This window comes from Brassica napus, chromosome C9 (genome assembly GCF_020379485.1).
Source record: "Brassica napus cultivar Da-Ae chromosome C9, Da-Ae, whole genome shotgun sequence".
NCBI lineage: Eukaryota > Viridiplantae > Streptophyta > Magnoliopsida > Brassicales > Brassicaceae > Brassica > Brassica napus.
The window spans coordinates 49,653,106-49,671,246 of NC_063452.1; the positions used below are offsets into that span (position 1 = coordinate 49,653,106).

The 18,141-nt window shown below is 31.8% G+C and overlaps 1 long non-coding RNA gene and 1 pseudogene across 1 annotated transcript; one reads left to right on the forward strand and one right to left on the reverse strand.

Moving 5' to 3' along the window:
• Positions 1–2,664: 2,664 nt before the first annotated feature.
• On the reverse strand, positions 2,665–8,227 carry LOC111209625. The gene is made up of 6 exons (XR_002661067.2): positions 6,213–8,227; positions 5,864–6,068; positions 5,632–5,673; positions 5,449–5,557; positions 5,259–5,362; positions 2,665–5,076 (listed from the first exon to the last, which is right to left on the reverse strand). It is a non-coding gene; the product is annotated as an uncharacterized LOC111209625 (long non-coding RNA).
• Positions 8,228–9,036: 809 nt separating this feature from the next.
• LOC106374548 lies at positions 9,037–10,373 on the forward strand (annotated as a pseudogene).
• Positions 10,374–18,141: the final 7,768 nt, after the last annotated feature.

Here is an 18,141-nt window from a genome sequence, read left to right on the forward strand (position 1 = left end):
ATAATGAAAGAAACGTGGGGTTTAAAGTGATATATAAAAGGCGTATTGTATTGGCCATGAATATGTAAACGCCATATGATGCCCAGTGAATATATAAATCCTGAAAGAAGGATAAATCGTGAGACAGACCGGGAAAGGTCTATATAATCCAATGTGGTGGATACTACTACATATTTCACTACATATGATGTCTGGAAGAAATTCAAAAGATGTAGTATGCTATATATGACTCACTGGATGATGATGATAATATTATTGGTACCAAAAGGTTTACCAAACGGTATTGAGCTCAGAATCAAAAGATGAGAAAAGAAGTTCTCTTGAACAGCATTTTCCTAAAGTTGTTCATGCAATTAAATTACTACATGTAAGCAAGTGAAGAGTTCTATCAGAACAATTCAAATCAGTCCATAGAGGAATTTTAAATTCCTTGTGTTTTATACTAACCAGCCTAAGATAGGTTAAATAGTTATTCATTAAAACCTTAGAAAAGGTTATAGACCATCACCACAAATTAGCCAAATTTTGGTAATACTTATGGTTGGTCGAATTCTCAGCATGAACCAACCAAGCTGTGGTATGAATGAATAAGCTATCATAAAGATAAGCTATAAGATCGAAGTTCATCTTTGAACAAAAGGTATAGGACCACATTATGCGTCCATATGCGACCCAACGGGTCCGACCATCATATATGAAGATAATGCAGCTTGCATTGCTCAACTCAAAGACGGGCATATCAAAGGTGACCGAACCAAACATATTCTACCCAAGTTCTTCTTTACCCATGAGTTGCAGAAAGCTGGAGAGGTCAACGTCCTTCAGATCCGGTCTAGTGAAAACTCAGCCGACCTCTTCACCAAATCATTGCCCTTTTGCACATTCAGGAAGTTCACGCAACAAGATTGGCACGCGTAGACTCAAGGACCTTCAGTGATGTCCAAATCAGGGGGAGTAATGTGTGTTGTACTCTTTTTCCTTTCTCTGGTTTCCCTTTTTACCACATTCCGTTTTAGGTTTTCCGGGAGAGGTTTTAATGAGGCAACATTAGCATGTTACAAACCCTATATGGTTATTGCATCCAAGGGGGAGTGTTATGAATCATGAAATGGATGGTCCATAACCTAGACCATACAAGTTCAAGACTAGAGTCCATTGGGGGTTTACATCCAGCCACACGGAAGACCCATTCAACCTTTGTCTTTATGAGTTTGACCATGTCATTATGTAGAATATCTTTGTAATCAATTCTCCCTTTGACTACATCTTGTATGTAAGCAAAAGAAATATACAACACATTTTCACAAATCTTCTCTCAAATCTTAACGATAACAATGTTGATCTTATACGGCAATATATTGATCTCAACCATAGCACTGGCATATTGAGATGCCATAGTTTCTTCTTTGCCACTTTGTGTCATCCTTTTAAACCCCTGAACACAAAAAAACATCAACGTACAATAAGCTACATGAGCTGGAACGAAGCGCAAATAACACCAATAATTATTCCACTGAATCAAACTTAGAATTGACTCATCAAATACCAATAGAAAACTCAACTCTTTGTTTGAATCTGTTGAAGAAAGTCAGAATCTTTGGCAAAAGACAAACCTGTTATCAAGCTGGTCACCTGTATCAAATTCAAGAGAAAAAAAATGATTCTTTGACTACCCCTAACTTGAGTGGAATCTAAACGAAGCTGACAAAGATGTGATCATCAATAAACTTTGAGAACGATAATACGTAGCTGCAAAATTCAGTGAAAGGCCAATAAAGTGCTTTACTTTTCTGTGACTCGTTGAACAGCAATCGAAGGGGAAGCATAAAGGAGATTATCAAAGGGAGAGGAATTAAAAAAAAAAACAATAAAATAACAAACTGAAACAAAATCAACCACCAAAATCGAAATCTAAATCATCTCCCGTAAACGAAGCTTTTGAATTAAAAAATTGATAATCAATACATGAATAAATTTAAAAGAATCCACAAACAAAATCAAAAACGAAATCATCTCCCATAAACTAAAGCTTTTGAAAAAGTTTGATCATTATGAATTTCAAAGCCAATATATCAAGAGGAAAGAACTTATAAAACTCAGAGGATAAACTTAAACAGGAAGAGGTTCACCAGAAATTTTAATATCAGTGAACTTTGAGAACGTTTTAGTATATGAAAGATGAGTAGTAGGAAGAAGAAGAGATTGTGACTTACAACGGAGTAATACCGAGGTATTTATACCCAGAAATTACAGATCCCGCCGACACGAAACATGCATTGAAGAACTCTTAGTGGACGACTGTATTAATGGAATTAAACACATAGAATCCATAACGCAATCCGTTTTGAGAAATCGAGGAAATTGATTGTTACCGTCGCCACAAAACAAAGTGAAACGAAGAACAAACATGTTTTTGACGTTTACAGATTAGGGTTAGCGTGAAGAATGTGTGGCTGGGCCTACAACAATTAAGCCCAACAGCATATACAAACACAATACGATCAAAAGCCTATGCGATAACAACATTTAATGAAACAGAGTGTTTTGCTCGGATGGACAGGTGTCGACTCCACAGCTTCCGAATTGATGATCTGGAATCCGACGTGGACCCCTGGAAAAAAAAAATCCTTCTTTATATATAAAGATTGATAGATATCGGGTGTTTGTGTTTCCTAATTATTAACTTTACAAGGCTTTTGGACCTCTAGGGAGAAGGTAATTTACATATAGAATAGGTACACACAACTCTAGATCATTCTTAATTTGGTAAGCAGAAATATTTGCTTCATATATAAGTGGTTTCAAGCAAGTGGATTTTCTAAAATTTTGTTCGACCCTGACATTCCAGAAATACAGACCTTCAAAAAGAAGTAGCAGGCATCTAAATTCATTTTCTATTGTTTTTAATTAATCTTCCATCTATATTTACTTAATATTTTTTTCTTAGTTTTATTTTTCTTCTCAGGATTCCAATCAAAGCTTATTGACGACAACATTCAGTAGCATTTTATATCTCATATATTAGTCGTTTTCAGACGTCTTCTCTTTCTATTATCACTATATATATTACCAGGGTAAGCATGCTACGCGCAGGATTTGATTTAAATGTGATGTATATAATTATATTATTATATATTTTGATTGCATATATTTTATAAATTTAAGTAAAAAAAATAAAAATAAAATATAAATTCAATATTTTAAATTATAAGATAAAATATTAATCATTAAATATAATAAAATATATTATTTATTTATAATAGTTTTGATGATTTAAAAGATAAACAATCAACAAATGTTTTTTAGTAACAAATTAAAACTAAACGCAATTTTATCCAGCCGACCCGAATATGTCTCTAGTTGACGGTTAAATCTGTCTGACTGTTAATTCGGTTCGAGTTTTAAAATAATGGAAAATTTGTTACTCAGCGTGGAAGTAGAAACATGCACTACCTCATCCGACAGTAACTCCATAGCCCATAATTTAATTGTTATTTAGATTATAAGATTTGTGTTATACGGTGTTTGTTGTATGACAAAGGTAATTTCAAAATCAAAACAATGACCGAAAAAAATCATTTTGATCAATTTTCTAACTTGTAATATTTGCTTTTATCAAAGAAACGATTAAAGTTGATTAGAAGAGGCCATATATGGATAATAAGCTTAATTTCAATTAAAGCCCAATTTAGTTAAAAGCATATGTCCTATCTAAGGTCGAGTCTTCCATTCCACTTTTGCCGCTTTTTTCTTAGTCATATTTCGTTTTCTTTCGTAACCGCCGGTAATTTTTTCAACTTTGTTATAGCTTTATTTAGTTCCATTGATATCAGTATCTGTGAATTGACTGTCACATGAGTTTGCAATTGAAAGCAGTGACCAAATAACTTGGTCATATATGTATTATTTTTTTTGAACGGCAGTCAACTATGAAATATATTTTATAGGAAATAAATCTCCTACAGTCAAACCCAGAGGAGGTGGAAGTTTCAAGTGATTTCTTCTTCCCAAAAGTTTTATTTGTGTTAATCGCAGTGAGATCTTTGGTAGACTCTGCTCCATATTCGTCCTAGGGAAGAGTTTGTTTCCAAGTGTTCCGATGGATAGGAAGGTTTCTTGTCTTGGGGCCAATTTTGGAGGCCTCTATTCAAAGCATGTCCAGATAAAACTTGAGCTATATATATACATCACCAAACAAATCAATGGTCTATTCAAAGTGTTTTAATGTATTAGTCTTTATTGTATAAGAAAATTTATCAAGCAAATCTGAAGTTGACTCATGTTTTGTTAACCAACTAAAAATTTTGTGCACAACAAAAGTAGAAAAGTACACGGATAAAGAAAGATCAACTCAATACAAAATATAAGTTTTTTTTTTGGTCAAAATACAAAATATAAGTTTATACTGAAACAAACATTCATGATTCAGGAGACATAAATAAGCACATGTATGTGTGTATAGTGAAATTTTATTCTTCTGTCGATGATCTTTTATTTCTCCTTCAATAGCTTTAAGAGATAAAGATGATCATAATGGTCCACGTTTTAAAAAAAAAACACAGTAAATATAAGTCCAGGAAGGCAGGAACTAAAACATTGGTTAAAGTCCCTATAAACTCTAGAACTCAAGTGTTTCAAAAACAAAAATAAAAAACTCTAGAACTCAGTTTCGTACAACTTCAAGTCACCATTTCTGTAGCACTTTCTTTGTGAAAGATAATGAACGTTTGTTCACAAAAGTCTCATTCCTTATATCTAAAAATGGTTTAAGATTGCTTTTTGGATTTTTGCAAAGTTGATTACAATCGTTAGCAGGACGCTGCCATGATTGAATAGTAAGAACATAATTTAAGTGTATTCCTATAAGCGAAGCTGAAAAGATACAAATCAACCATTTTGCGACCCTAACAGTCATATTAGGTGTCTCTACCAAAGTTTCCAGAGCATACTTGAAACCTGCATATTCTTTTACGTTTCACAATTTGATTAACTCTTCGTGAGTTGCATTGAATTTCATTTTCAGAATTCTATGGCTGCTTCTGTTAGAGGTAAATTTTTGCGCTGCCTTTTTTGACCCTGAAGCAAACGAAAAGAGAAACTTGAAGTCAAGAAACAGTGCAGATTAGCGAATTTATGTAAGGGTAATGATGAATTTGAATTGGCGTTTCTATGAAGCTTGAAGATTCTATTTTTTAACTTGGTTTAATCATCCCGCATAGAGAGATACTGATATATACCTATAAGAACTTGTCTCTTACCTAAAACCCAATCTTTATAAGTTAGTTGTCCTCTCATTGTAATCTGAAAAGCCAAAATCTATTGCCTTAAACTGAGTGGTGTCTTTTGAGGTTAACAGAAAACTCTGTAGCAAACAATGTTTAGAACACATTGATAAGATGGTGATAAAACATCAAATGTATAAGCAGAAGTGAAGAGTCTTTTAATCACCTTGGGTTTGAGATCTCGGTGTACAACACCTTGGAGATGACAAAATGCAATCACTTACAATATTTGTATCATAACAAACTTTGCATCCTCCTCCTTATACTTCCCACCTCTGCACATAAAACACACCACTAAGTTCAGTATAGAACAAACAATCCTACGTCTGAAGTGTATTGTTCCATTTACCTTGAAAGTATTATATCCAAAAGCTCTCCTCCTTCCCATAGCCTAAAACAACAAATCACTACATCACTATATAGACATTATCATGATCCTCATATGCATCATAGAACTGAGAAAGGTTATATCATGACCAGACAAAGCTCTCAATATCTTCACTACTCTCCCTACATCTACACAACAAATTACAGAAATCATTACTACAGAACCAGAAGACATCAAATCAAAAAGAATTAACCTTTGCTTTGTTATCATTTCTCTTAAACTTAGCAGCAGAAGTGTGTTAAAAATGGCCACAGCCAAATTCATCACCAAGCTCACCGCGATCCCATAAGTCGCTGGAGATCTCGCCGGAGCCTTCTTGGAGAAGAAGGACTGAGCTGGACTCACACCATAAAACGGGAAAAGTGGCTAGCATTCATGGTGGCTGGCATGATAGTTGCCTGAAACATTATTGGAAAGATATTATAATAGCAAAGCATATCATACATAGCTAACGAAATCTCTTATAGAACAGATTCGTAATATTAACGGTAGGTCACCAGAAATCGACATAACTATTGTCAGAAGTATAAGAACAGACTCACCTTCGAATCAGGCAAGAGCATATGGACGGACATGAGCTCACCACCGCGCCTAACATATCCCGCCTCCCAGAATCGCAACAATCTAACTTGAACTCTAGAAGAACAATTATCGGACTTCAAATCGGAAAGCAAAATTTTGGAGTTAGCCATATCTCAGAAAATAAATGTGTGTTTGCTGTTTAAACAGATTGATAAGATGATTGCAAGAGGAAGAATGCTCGCCTATTTATACTCGTAGATACACCGACTTCGAATCAAAGCACGCATTAAAGGCCACATCGTGTTTGATTGAATTAATGGAGATTAAACACGACGAAGAAATAATCATGAGCGTTTCTGTGCTGAGATGATAGAGACGAAGATGAGAAGTCTCGAAGGAGACGACAACGCGACAAGCTTAGGATTTTCCTTTTTTTTCTATCAAAAGCTTAGGGTTTTCCTTATTCAGGTTATGGGCATGTTTTAAAATCAAACGTAGCCTACCATTTTCCCAGCCCAGAGATACAAAAACACGACTTAAATTAATGAAACGCCCGAGTATTGATATCAGGACACGCGTCATTGTCTGGTGCTTCCAATTAGTGACGTGTCTCTCTGAGAAGAGAATCAATCTCTTCTTTATATAATTAGATCTTCAGTTGTTAACTATTATGGTAAACTCATATTATTATATCAGCCTATCATTAATTTTATAAGACCAACTAAACTAAATATGCTTTGATCAGTCCAAATAGTACAAAAGTCATTAATAAGTTGGATGCTAACCTGTGAATATAGTTTGGCTGTGTTTGATGGCCAGATTCGACCTGTTGGTAGGCAAAGTCATGAAACACAAAACATTTTATCACGGACCACTACTATAGTTCTTGAAAAAACCGTCTCCCACCATACATATGCGGTGAAAAACTATATTTGGTAACTTCCTATCGTCACTATACTGTAAGATATACCATACAAGCTTGGTTAGATTTACAGGAACCGGAGATCTATTCAAAGACAAGTAAGAAATGCTTAATCTATTACAATATGTACATTGATAATGACCAAGTCTTGGTCCATAGATTTTTATAGCCCAATATTTTGATTCAAAAAAAATGTTTTTCTTACATGTATCCACAAATCTACCATATGCTTAATCTATTATAATATGTACATTGATTTATATACAATGTCAAAGTATAGTAAAATTTTATTGTTTTCTTAACAATTTCACCCTACGCAGGTCTCTACCTAGTTTAACTTATTATAACTCCAAAAAACAAATAATACAGTCACTATTTATGGTTTTGTAATATTCTTTTTCAATAAAACTACATTTACCTGATATTTTTTATTACCGTAAAATGATGGCTAAGTTTAATAGAGCTGTATTATTTATAGGGAATCAAATCGCTTAGCTGATAGTTTGGCTAACCTTGCATTTTCTCTTCCGTTTGGTTTTCATAGTTTTGTAGGGAAGCAAATCGCTTAGCTGATGGTTTGGCTAAGCTTGCATTTTCTCTTCCGTTTGGTTTTCATAGTTTTGTTGTGACACCGATTGAGGTCGCTGTTTTAGTTCATGAGGATGTTGCTGGACCGTTGCGGCCACGACAAACTCGTCTTGTAAGCTGAAGTTTGAGTTTCTTTTTTAAATAAATTGAGAGTCATTCTCCCATATTCCTACCAAAAAAAGAAAAGCTTCCACTTTGACTTGTGCATATTTTCTCTATTCTCTTGTTCCTAAAATCTCATTAGGGGACTTGTGCAAATTTATAAAACTATAATCAATTTAGAAAAGAATAACAAACAGTCGCTGAAACTGATTTCGTTTGGGTTCACCTTTCACATGTTGTGTTTTGCTTCCGGGTAAGATCTAAAATGAAGATTGAACGACACCCTTTTATTCCTTTTTGTGATTACCCAGAGTCTTATTACTCGATACTAGAAATTAAAGTTCGTAACGTTTATACATATTCTATAATTCTTTTTTTTTTTTGTCTAAAGCAAGTTAAGACAACAAAATACATTGCCTAAAAATATAAATCGACAATGTAGAAGATGGCAAAAGTATCGATATAGCTATAACACAGTCAGAATTTGAGATGATCTATAGTTTTGTAGCTACCAGCTCTACGGCTGCAAGTTTTTTTTTTGTCAGCAACATACACATACTCAATTAAGATTCTACAAACCACATTGGTAACCCGTAAATTTTATATTTCAGAAAATTTTATTGTTATTACCAAAATGTATAAACATTAATAGAACTAATGTAACTTGTATTGATCACAATTTAATACTCCTTCTATATTTGAATATTTGTTTTTTAGCTTTTTTATATTTGAAATTAATGTTTTAGAGTATAACTAATGTATTTATTGTAACGGGCATGAAAAAAACATATACATAAATAGATGGATAAAATAATGTAATAAAAAAATAGTAGTTTAAGGTGGTTCATCAGTTTTGTTACATCTCGAACATAAAATGATCTTATTATTAAAGGTGATATCAAGCTAACATTGTGCAAGTTTAGAGTTATATTGAATATAATATATATATAGTAGTATCTCACATTTTAATTCTCTAAACTATACAGATTCATAGATGACAACGATCAGATTTACAACTATTTGATGCAATGTATTTGATGGGATCTAATTGGTACGATGTATTGATGTATTTGATGTAGTACTTATCGTCTAGATTTAATATCCAAATTTGAGATACATCAATATAATTTATTGTTGAAAGTAAAACATAAACTAAAACGTAAAAATATGAGTGGTGAAACTTTATCACTGACAAAAAAAAAATGTATATATTTTGTTCTTATTACGGTGAAAATGTTAAAATAACAATTTTTCAAATACAGAGTAACCATGACACCTGATGGAGAACTTTATGAATAAAGAGATACACTGCCATGTATCATTAACTCCTGATTATCTCTTAATATGTGTGTTCAAAGTTCAAACTACACATTTTGGGAAATGAAGAAGGCATTAAACAGAGAATACAAACTAATGAACTATAATTAGAATCTACTTTTTTTTCCACCCAATATATAATTGGTAGCGTTAGATAGCACCTCTTCTTTTCACAACCAATCTTGTTTTAACAAAACCAACAATACTCTCTCTCTCTCTCTCTCTCCAAAAAAACTCCATTTCTCTGCAAATCCAAATCAACAAAAACCCTAATTTAGCTCCTTGAATCTCTTCAACTTCTCCGCCGTTTCGTCAATGTGGCGGCCGTGGCGCAAATCGTCGGTTAAGATTCACGACACCTACTCTCCCACCGCCACCGCCTCCTCCTTCTCTTTCAAAGACATCCACCACCTCTGCACCGACGATTCGTCTTCCTTGCCTTCCTCTCCTTATAGTTCCTCTTCTCCCTCACCTAACCGCGTCTCCAGAGTTTTCCACCGAGTATGCGCGTCGAATTTGATCCTCCGATCATGGCCAACTCGTCCGTCTAACCAGCTCCTCCGCGCAGATTCCGCACCTGTCAATCTACGCCGCAATCCGGAACCTGAACCGAAGCAATCCAAAGCCGAGCCAGATGTCGTACGGATTACTCTCCCTGGCGCCGAGAGCAGCATCGTCGTCTACTTCACCAGCCTCCGCGTGGTTCGTCCCACGTTCGAAGAATGCCGAGCCGTCACAGCGATCCTCCGTAGCTTCCCCGTGAGAATCGACGAGCGAGATCTCTCGATGGACGCGTCATTCGCGGCGGAGCTGGAGCGGATCTTCGTCGGAGAGAAGAAGGATCTCCAGAGCAAGACGAAGGCGCCGAAGCTGCCGCGCGTGTTTATCGGCGGTCGTTACGTCGGAGGAGCGGAGGAGGTGAAACAGCTTCACGAGATCGGAGAGCTGAAGAAGCTCGTGCAAGAGTTGCCGAGGATTGAGCCACGTGTGTGTGAGATGTGCGGCGGTCACAGGTTCGTGCCGTGCAACGTGTGTCACGGTAGCCATAAGGTGCACACGGAGAAGCTAGGGTTCAGAACATGCTCGACTTGCAACGAGAACGGGCTTGTTAGGTGTTCATCTTGTTTGTTCGTTTCCGCATCTCACGCCTAACTCCTAGATTTTTTGTTCTTAAAAGTTCTTTTTTGTTCTAATTCTACTCGATAACTGGAATAATTAAAAAATCTATATATAAAGAACGGTTTTCTTCACTTTTAGGCCATTCACTTCATATTCTATGTCATTAATTTAGAGTCTGTAGTGACGACACGTGTCACGGTCAATCAAAAGTCAATATTTTATTAATTCTTGAGTTTAATGGATTTTATGTGTTTACTACGGTCCAAATACATCTTCTCTAAAAAAACGGTATACAAAATTTAGGGAAAGTGTCACTTTCAAAGTGGCCGTCGAGCAACAATTCCCGTTCAGTCAACTGTCAACAGAAATCCAACGGTTTCACCGGTGAAACGATTCCGATCAATGTCAGTCGAAAGCCGAATAGACTTTTTAATCTGGAGCCGTTACGGAAATTAACTTGGTTCATGCATCTTCATTAACATTCACATTAATATTTACTCTCTACTTCTCACACGATCTCACATTCAATGAATCTCTTCGTTCATTCATTTGTGTTAATCCTCCATTATAAATATGAAGGTATCTTCCAAAAAAATCATCAGTTCATTTCTCTTAATAAACAACACAAAAAGGTGATGAGAAAAGATTTGTTAAGCTCATCGTTATACTTGACGGATTGTGACAGAAAGTGATAAGAAATAGAAAAAATGAGATGAGAAACATAATAAACAGAGAAGAAGAGAAAAGAGGAAGACGATAGAAGAGGAGAGATAATTTTTTTTAGTGAACATTTTTTTAAAAGATCTATTTATCTTTAGCTCATAATAATTTCCAAGATCTTGGTGTTGATTTTTCATTATTGTGGCTCTCTAGAAGGTTGTTGGCCATGATCTAAAGGATACAACAGTTAGTGCAGACACTTATGGATATAGAATCCTGTGTGAGTATTCATGATTGTGATTTGTGAGTATATTTCAATTACATCTTTTCCATACCGACTACTGGATTGTGAATTCTATTTAACTTGGCTGCTTCTGTGTCTCCAAAATTGGCTGAGTTTTGACATATACATAGAATGCATTTTTCTTATTATACTTCCAAATTTGAGTCTGCATATATCACAATAAAATGAGGACGGTGGACGAATGAGCTGGGTGTGGAATACTAAACATGTTCTTACATGAAATTGAAGCGTTGTAGTTTTGCCCAAACACTAACTTATGCCTTATTTAGAACATTCACTTCCTATAACATATGTACTCTCTTCTCGATAAATGACACATGCTAACCTAATAAAAAAACAATCACAACGTTGACACATTTGAAAGAAAATCCGTCCAACCGCACCTCATATTTCAGATAAAAATAACTAGTACTAATACGATATGAAAAACAATAGTTTCAAATATATATATATATATATATATATATATATATATATATATATATATATATATATATATATATATGAAAATAATGTTTCATTGGACATCAACCTAAAATATTTTTTTAGCACATAATTAATAATATAATATCAAAGACATAAATTTTTAAAATATTCATAAGAAAAAATATAATCTAAGATTTTTCGTATTAAAAATTATTTTACTTATTATCAAAATTATCATAATTACAGTAGAATAAACAAAGAAAATATGTAAAACTATTATGTATTCATGAACATTTTAATATTAAGATGATCATGATCTATAACAAGAATAACAAAACATACACAATAAAAGTTAATATCACCTTAAATTTTAAGTAAGTTAAACATTTTGATATACTCTTTAACTGATTATGCTAATAGTAAAAATTAGTTTTTTTGGTTAATTTTAAATTAAGGAAATATTATATCTCATTTACATCTCTTGAAAATGTAAAACTAAAACACAAACCATAAATTGTATAAAAAATAATAATCTTGATTACAACTAAATTATATCCCGTCCGTAGAGCGGACCGACCCTGGTATATTATATGTTTTTATTATATTTCAGAAGTTTCCGATCTGTAAAATTCGAAATGGAAAGAGAAGATGCAGCATCAGCTTGTTTTTAGATGATGAGATTTGTCAAAAGAAAAATGAAATCATTAGATCAGTATCAGTGTGATGTGAACGTGATTAGCAGCTAATTGTTTTATTTATCTATCTTAAATATGATTATTTGCTGTCAAAGAGTAATGCAATTCTTGTTATCTTTGAAATTGTATGATTAGTTTGTTCGTTTATCAGTAATTGCGTTATTTGCGTCTGCTTCATTATTTCTACGGACTGGATCGTGTGCAAATTTTAGTTTTATGAAAACATATAAAATAATTTTGCAAAGGTCTTAATTCTTTTTTAATTATAAATTTTGCATAAAAAGTTTTGGAGAAAGTGTAAATGTTCTTTTTACACATGCTTAGAAACAGCAACGGAAAGGTTATTGCGACCTGCTATTCGTATTTTTGTTTGCTTACAGATGGTTACATTGACTAAATGTTCATGTGGAGGGCCATTATGATACGGATTTCTAATCTTAAAATAAATTGGCTGCAAGTAGATTAATCTAAATCACTTATAAATTGGTGATAAATAGATTGATCCAAATCACTTATATACGTATTTTTTTATTTTTGATGTGGGATGATTTAACTACTGTCCGGATCGGATTAATGAAGTAGAATGTGGAACATGTCTCTAATACCTTGCTAAATTTTATGGGTTTCTAACTTAAATCCAGTTGACAGTAAATCCAAATTTTTTTATATATTATTCAAATCTCTTATATATTTCAAATGTGGGATTTTTCCAGCATATTAACAATTTTAAATTCTACAATCCGTGATTTGTTGCAAGATGCTGCAATTGATAAACTACAAACATGTGATCTTAGGTTATGGTCGCATGTCACCATCACTTCTAAACGAACAAGGCCCTACTAAAATATGGTTAGGAAGAAAAGAATGGCTCAAATTGGTGGACTGTTATTTTAGCACAAAAAAAACCAGATGCTTACTGCAAAAAAAAATGGAAAAAAGTTTCTCAGCTACACGAAGTTTATTGTAATATGGTGGAAACTATCCAATCTATGAAAATGTGTCAACAACTATATAGAGTTTATGTTAATATATGCCACATATACGAAGTTAATGATTATATGGTGGGAACATCACAATCGGGTTTAATTGATTTTAATCAAAGTTCTTGGGGTCAATCTGTAATTTTATTAAAATCAATTAATAAATTATTGTTTTTATGAAGTTTATTAAACTTAATAATTTGATAAACTTAATAATTTGATAAACTTAATAATTTGATAAACTTAATAATTTTAATAAACTTTAATAAACTTAATAATTTATTAATAAACTTGATTTTATTAATAAACTTAATGAAGTTAATAAATTTATTAATAAATTTAATTATTTTAATAATTTTTGGTTAAGTTTAAAAAATTACAGATTGACCCCATTTATTAACTTTATTAAATTTAATAAATTATTAAGTTTATTAAGTTTTTTTTATTTAAATTATTAGGTTTACTAAATTTAATAAATTACTCAGTTTATTAATTTAATAAATTATTAAGTTTATTAAAAACAAAATTATTAGGTTTATTAATTTAATAAATTAATAAGTTTATTAAATTTAATAAATTATTAAGTTTATTAAATTTAATAAATTATTAAGTTTACTTAAGTTTTTTTAAATTATTAGGTTTACTAAATTTAATAAATTATTAAGTTTATTAAGTTAATAAATTATTAATGTTATTAAATTTAATAAATTATTAAGTTTTTAAAAATTATTAGGTTTACTAAATTTAATAAATTATTAAGTTTATTAATTTAATAAATTAATAATTGTATTACATTTAATAATTTATTAAGTTTATTAAAACTATTAAGTTTATCAAATTATTAAGTTTGATAAACTTTATAATTTAAAAAACTTAATAAACTTAATAGTTTAGTAAAATGAATAAACTTAATATTTTTTTTCCAATTTTAATAAACTTAATAATTTCTTCCAATTTTAATAAACTTCATAAAAACAGTAATTTTTAATTGATTTTAATAAAATTAATTGATTTGATTTTAATGATTTAGGGTTAAATTTTAATAAATTACAGATTGACCCCAATAACTTTTATTAAAATCAATTAAATCCGATTGTGATGTTCCCACCATATAATCATTAACTTCGTATATGTGACATGTATTAACATAAACTCCGTGTAGTTGTTGACACATTTTCATATATTGGATGGTTTCCACCATATTATAGTAAACTTCGTGTACCTGAGAAAGTTTTTTCCAAAAAAAATAGCAAAAAGAAAATAATAAACTTTGCAAATGTAGCAAAGATAAAATCACTATAGATGAAAACACATTTCTGGCCTCACACATTCATTCGGAGTCATTTTTTCGATTATGACGTCTTGATCCATTTATTACAGTAACGATTCATACATGAATGATTGATTGTCTATACGAGGGTGTTAACATGCAAAAGAGTACTATCGGTTATATTTCAATGGAATTTGCCAAAACTAATCCACGACTTAATTTTAACTCCAAATTTATACCCAAACTTGAATCAAATACAAAACTAACCTAAAAACTTTGTGAAATTACAATTCAGCCCATTGTGACCAAACAAAAGAACAGAAGCCATTTTTACGAATATAGCTCCAGTAAGTCGTCTGAGTCATCTGAGATGTTGGAAGTCGTTTGGACGACTTTTTTGTAAGTCGTCTGGTACCCGTTTATAATAATTTTTTAATTTTTAAAAAAATATTTTGATGAGTGAAAAATAAAAAATCATGTAATTATAAACAATTTTAAGTGATATAAATTAAGATATGATAAAATTAATTTGTTTTCAAAATAGATTAGTGGAAGTAGTGAATCATGATATTCTTTGGTTTAGGGGTTTGGCAAACATATGTTGTAGTATTATATGTATTCTTAGGGTTAGATTTTGGAAAGCTGAAATGTTTTTTTCAAAAATTAATTTTCACCTATATGTGTTTATTTCTGTGTATAGTAAACACATTTCAAGTTTGATTTGATTTTATGAAGTGTTTAATTAGATAATTAAGTTTAGGGTTATGTTTAGGGCGTGGACGACTTATATTTCAGTCATCTGGTGAATAATTTTACCCAGACGACTTATATTTCAGTCGTCCACATCGTACCGAACCTTTAATTTTACCAATGTACGTTTTAACCTAACCGGATCATTTACCGGACATATAAAAACTTTTTTTTCATTTTTTCACAACTTTACGAAACCCTAGCGCTGTTTCTCTCAAAGGGCGATTTCGAAGGCGATAAGACGAACAAAGAAAACAAAAGTTTATTAAAGATCGACGCGGACGACTTCAATCTAAGTCTTCCAGACGACTAAAATATAAGTCGTCTGGTCAACGCAGAGGTTATTTTTGCAATTGACTTTGAAATCTGTTATCTGAGACGACTGAAAAATAAGTCGTCTACTTTTGTTTGGTTAAAAAAACTCCACAAAAGCTAGACGGCTTACATTTCAGTCGTCAGTGGTTAGTTTTGCATTTGACTGGATTATTTCAGAAGTTTGACTTTCCTGTACGACTTACATTTCAGTCATCTGGTGAAAAATTGAAATATCAATATTTTATTAAAACTCGACGACTTACAATTAAGTCGTTATAGGTTAGTTTTGCAATTGAAAAATAAAACTTCAATATTTAATTATATATAGACAATTTACAATTCAGTCGTCAGTCCGACGACTTACATGTAAGTCGTCTAAGATTTACGAGGTTTGACCAGAATCTCGGAATAAAATCCTGGATGACTTACATGTAAGTCGTTGGGCGGATGACTGAATTGTAAGTTGTTTGAGTATAATTAAATATTGAAGTTTTTTTTTCAACGGCAAAACTAACCTACGAAGACTTACATGTAAGTCGTCGGGTTTTAATAAAATATTGATATTTCAATTTTCCACCAGACGACTGAAAAATAAGTCGTCCAGGAAAGTCAAAATTCCGACAAAATCCAGTCAAATGCAAAACTATCCTATGACGACTTACATGTAAGTCATCTAGGTTCTTTGGATAATTTTTTGTAACCAAACAAAAGCAGACGACTTATATTTCAGTCGTCTCAGAAAACAGATTTCAAAGTCAATTGCAAAAATAAACATATGCATTGACCAGACGACTTCCAGGTAAGTCGTCTAAAGCCAGATGACTTACCTGGGAAGTCGTCTGGACGAACAGATCTGGAAAAAAACTCGATTTCATACCTTAAATTGGTGAGATAACTTCCTTAGCACACATAAGGCTTCTCCAAACACACAGAATCACAAACGAAAGTGACCCACCCAGAATCGTTAGCTTCTATGACTCTATGAACCATAAAAATGTAGAATCAAAATCTTGGGTTTTTTTTAGCTGAATATGGAGAGAAAGTGAGAGAGATGTTGTGTTTAGTTCATAAGAATGGAGAAAGAAGAAGGGTAAATCGATTTTGGGAGGATTAAGAGCTTCAAATTGGTTGTTCATGGTGGTTGGGGTATTGATGACAAAGACAATCTTGTAATTACTTGAAGATGATGAGGGTGAGAGAGTAAAAATGTCATTTTCGAAAAGAAAAAAAAAATTGATGACATTTTCGTGAATTATATGAACTTGTGGGGTGAATAGGGCAAAACTAATTTCCCAAAAAAAAAGGAGGTTAGTTTTGTGTTTGACTTTGAGTTTTAGGTAAATTTTGCAAAAAGCCCTATATTTTATAAAAAAAATATTGTCATTTGTAGTTCATTAATGTAAAACAATTGTCCAAAGTGGTAGACTATCTGTCTAATTTTAAAGTAAAACTAAAACATAAACCATAAATTCTATAAAAAAGCAGATTTGGTTGAAAATATATGGGATCAATTTGGACATCTCCCAATGTAATTTTAAAGTTTCTATGAATTGAATAAAATGTGTGTTTGCTTTTAATTCTCTCTGTATGTTTTTATTTACAATGTAATGTAATAAGAACTTTGTAATTTTCTATTAAATTTAATATATTTCGATAATTTGTGTGTTATATTAAATGTAAAATGGAAATAAGTTTTAGCTTATATATATGTTACTAGTTATTTAAAAAAAAAATTCCTAAGGACCAAGATTAAGTCCCACCAATAATCATCATTTCAACAAAAAGTTCTTACAAATGTCCTAAGCTAAAAATAACAATAAAAAATCATTAGGACACCATTCTAAGGACAATGGATAATGATGCCCTAACGAGCATCTTGATACGGTCAAACAAAATTATATTACATTTACTTTTACGGTTGGTTGCGGTTGTTGCGTTTTGCAACAATCACTCAAACCGTTCTAAATCGTTTCAAACCTCTTAAATTCAAATGCTGGTTTCAACTAAAATTTGCGGTTGCGAACGGTTATGGGAGGGTAACATTTTTTTATTTTTTTTAAAACAATATAAATACAAAAATAAAAATAAAATTTTTAAATTGAAATAATAGAAATACTAAAATATATCTATTATATTTTAATTTATATTATAAATAATTTTGAAAATTTTAAAAATATATATTTTTTATTTATAATAATATTATGATATTAATATTTTTATAATTATATAAAATGTAAATATTGTTAATTTATTATTTAACTGATGTTGTATTTGGTGGTTAACCAGTCTTAAGTATCTCGCAAACGCACCAATTTCTAACTGTAGTATTAGTTGTACAAATCTCTTAAAACCGCAACCACCTACATCCGCAAATTTCCGCAGCCGCAACCGATGCGGTTACACCAGTCATGCCCTTAATCTTGTATTTAGATATTAATCTCAATTACATTTATTCCAAAACTAATATATGAATATATTTAGGTTAATTTGTTAAGTTAATA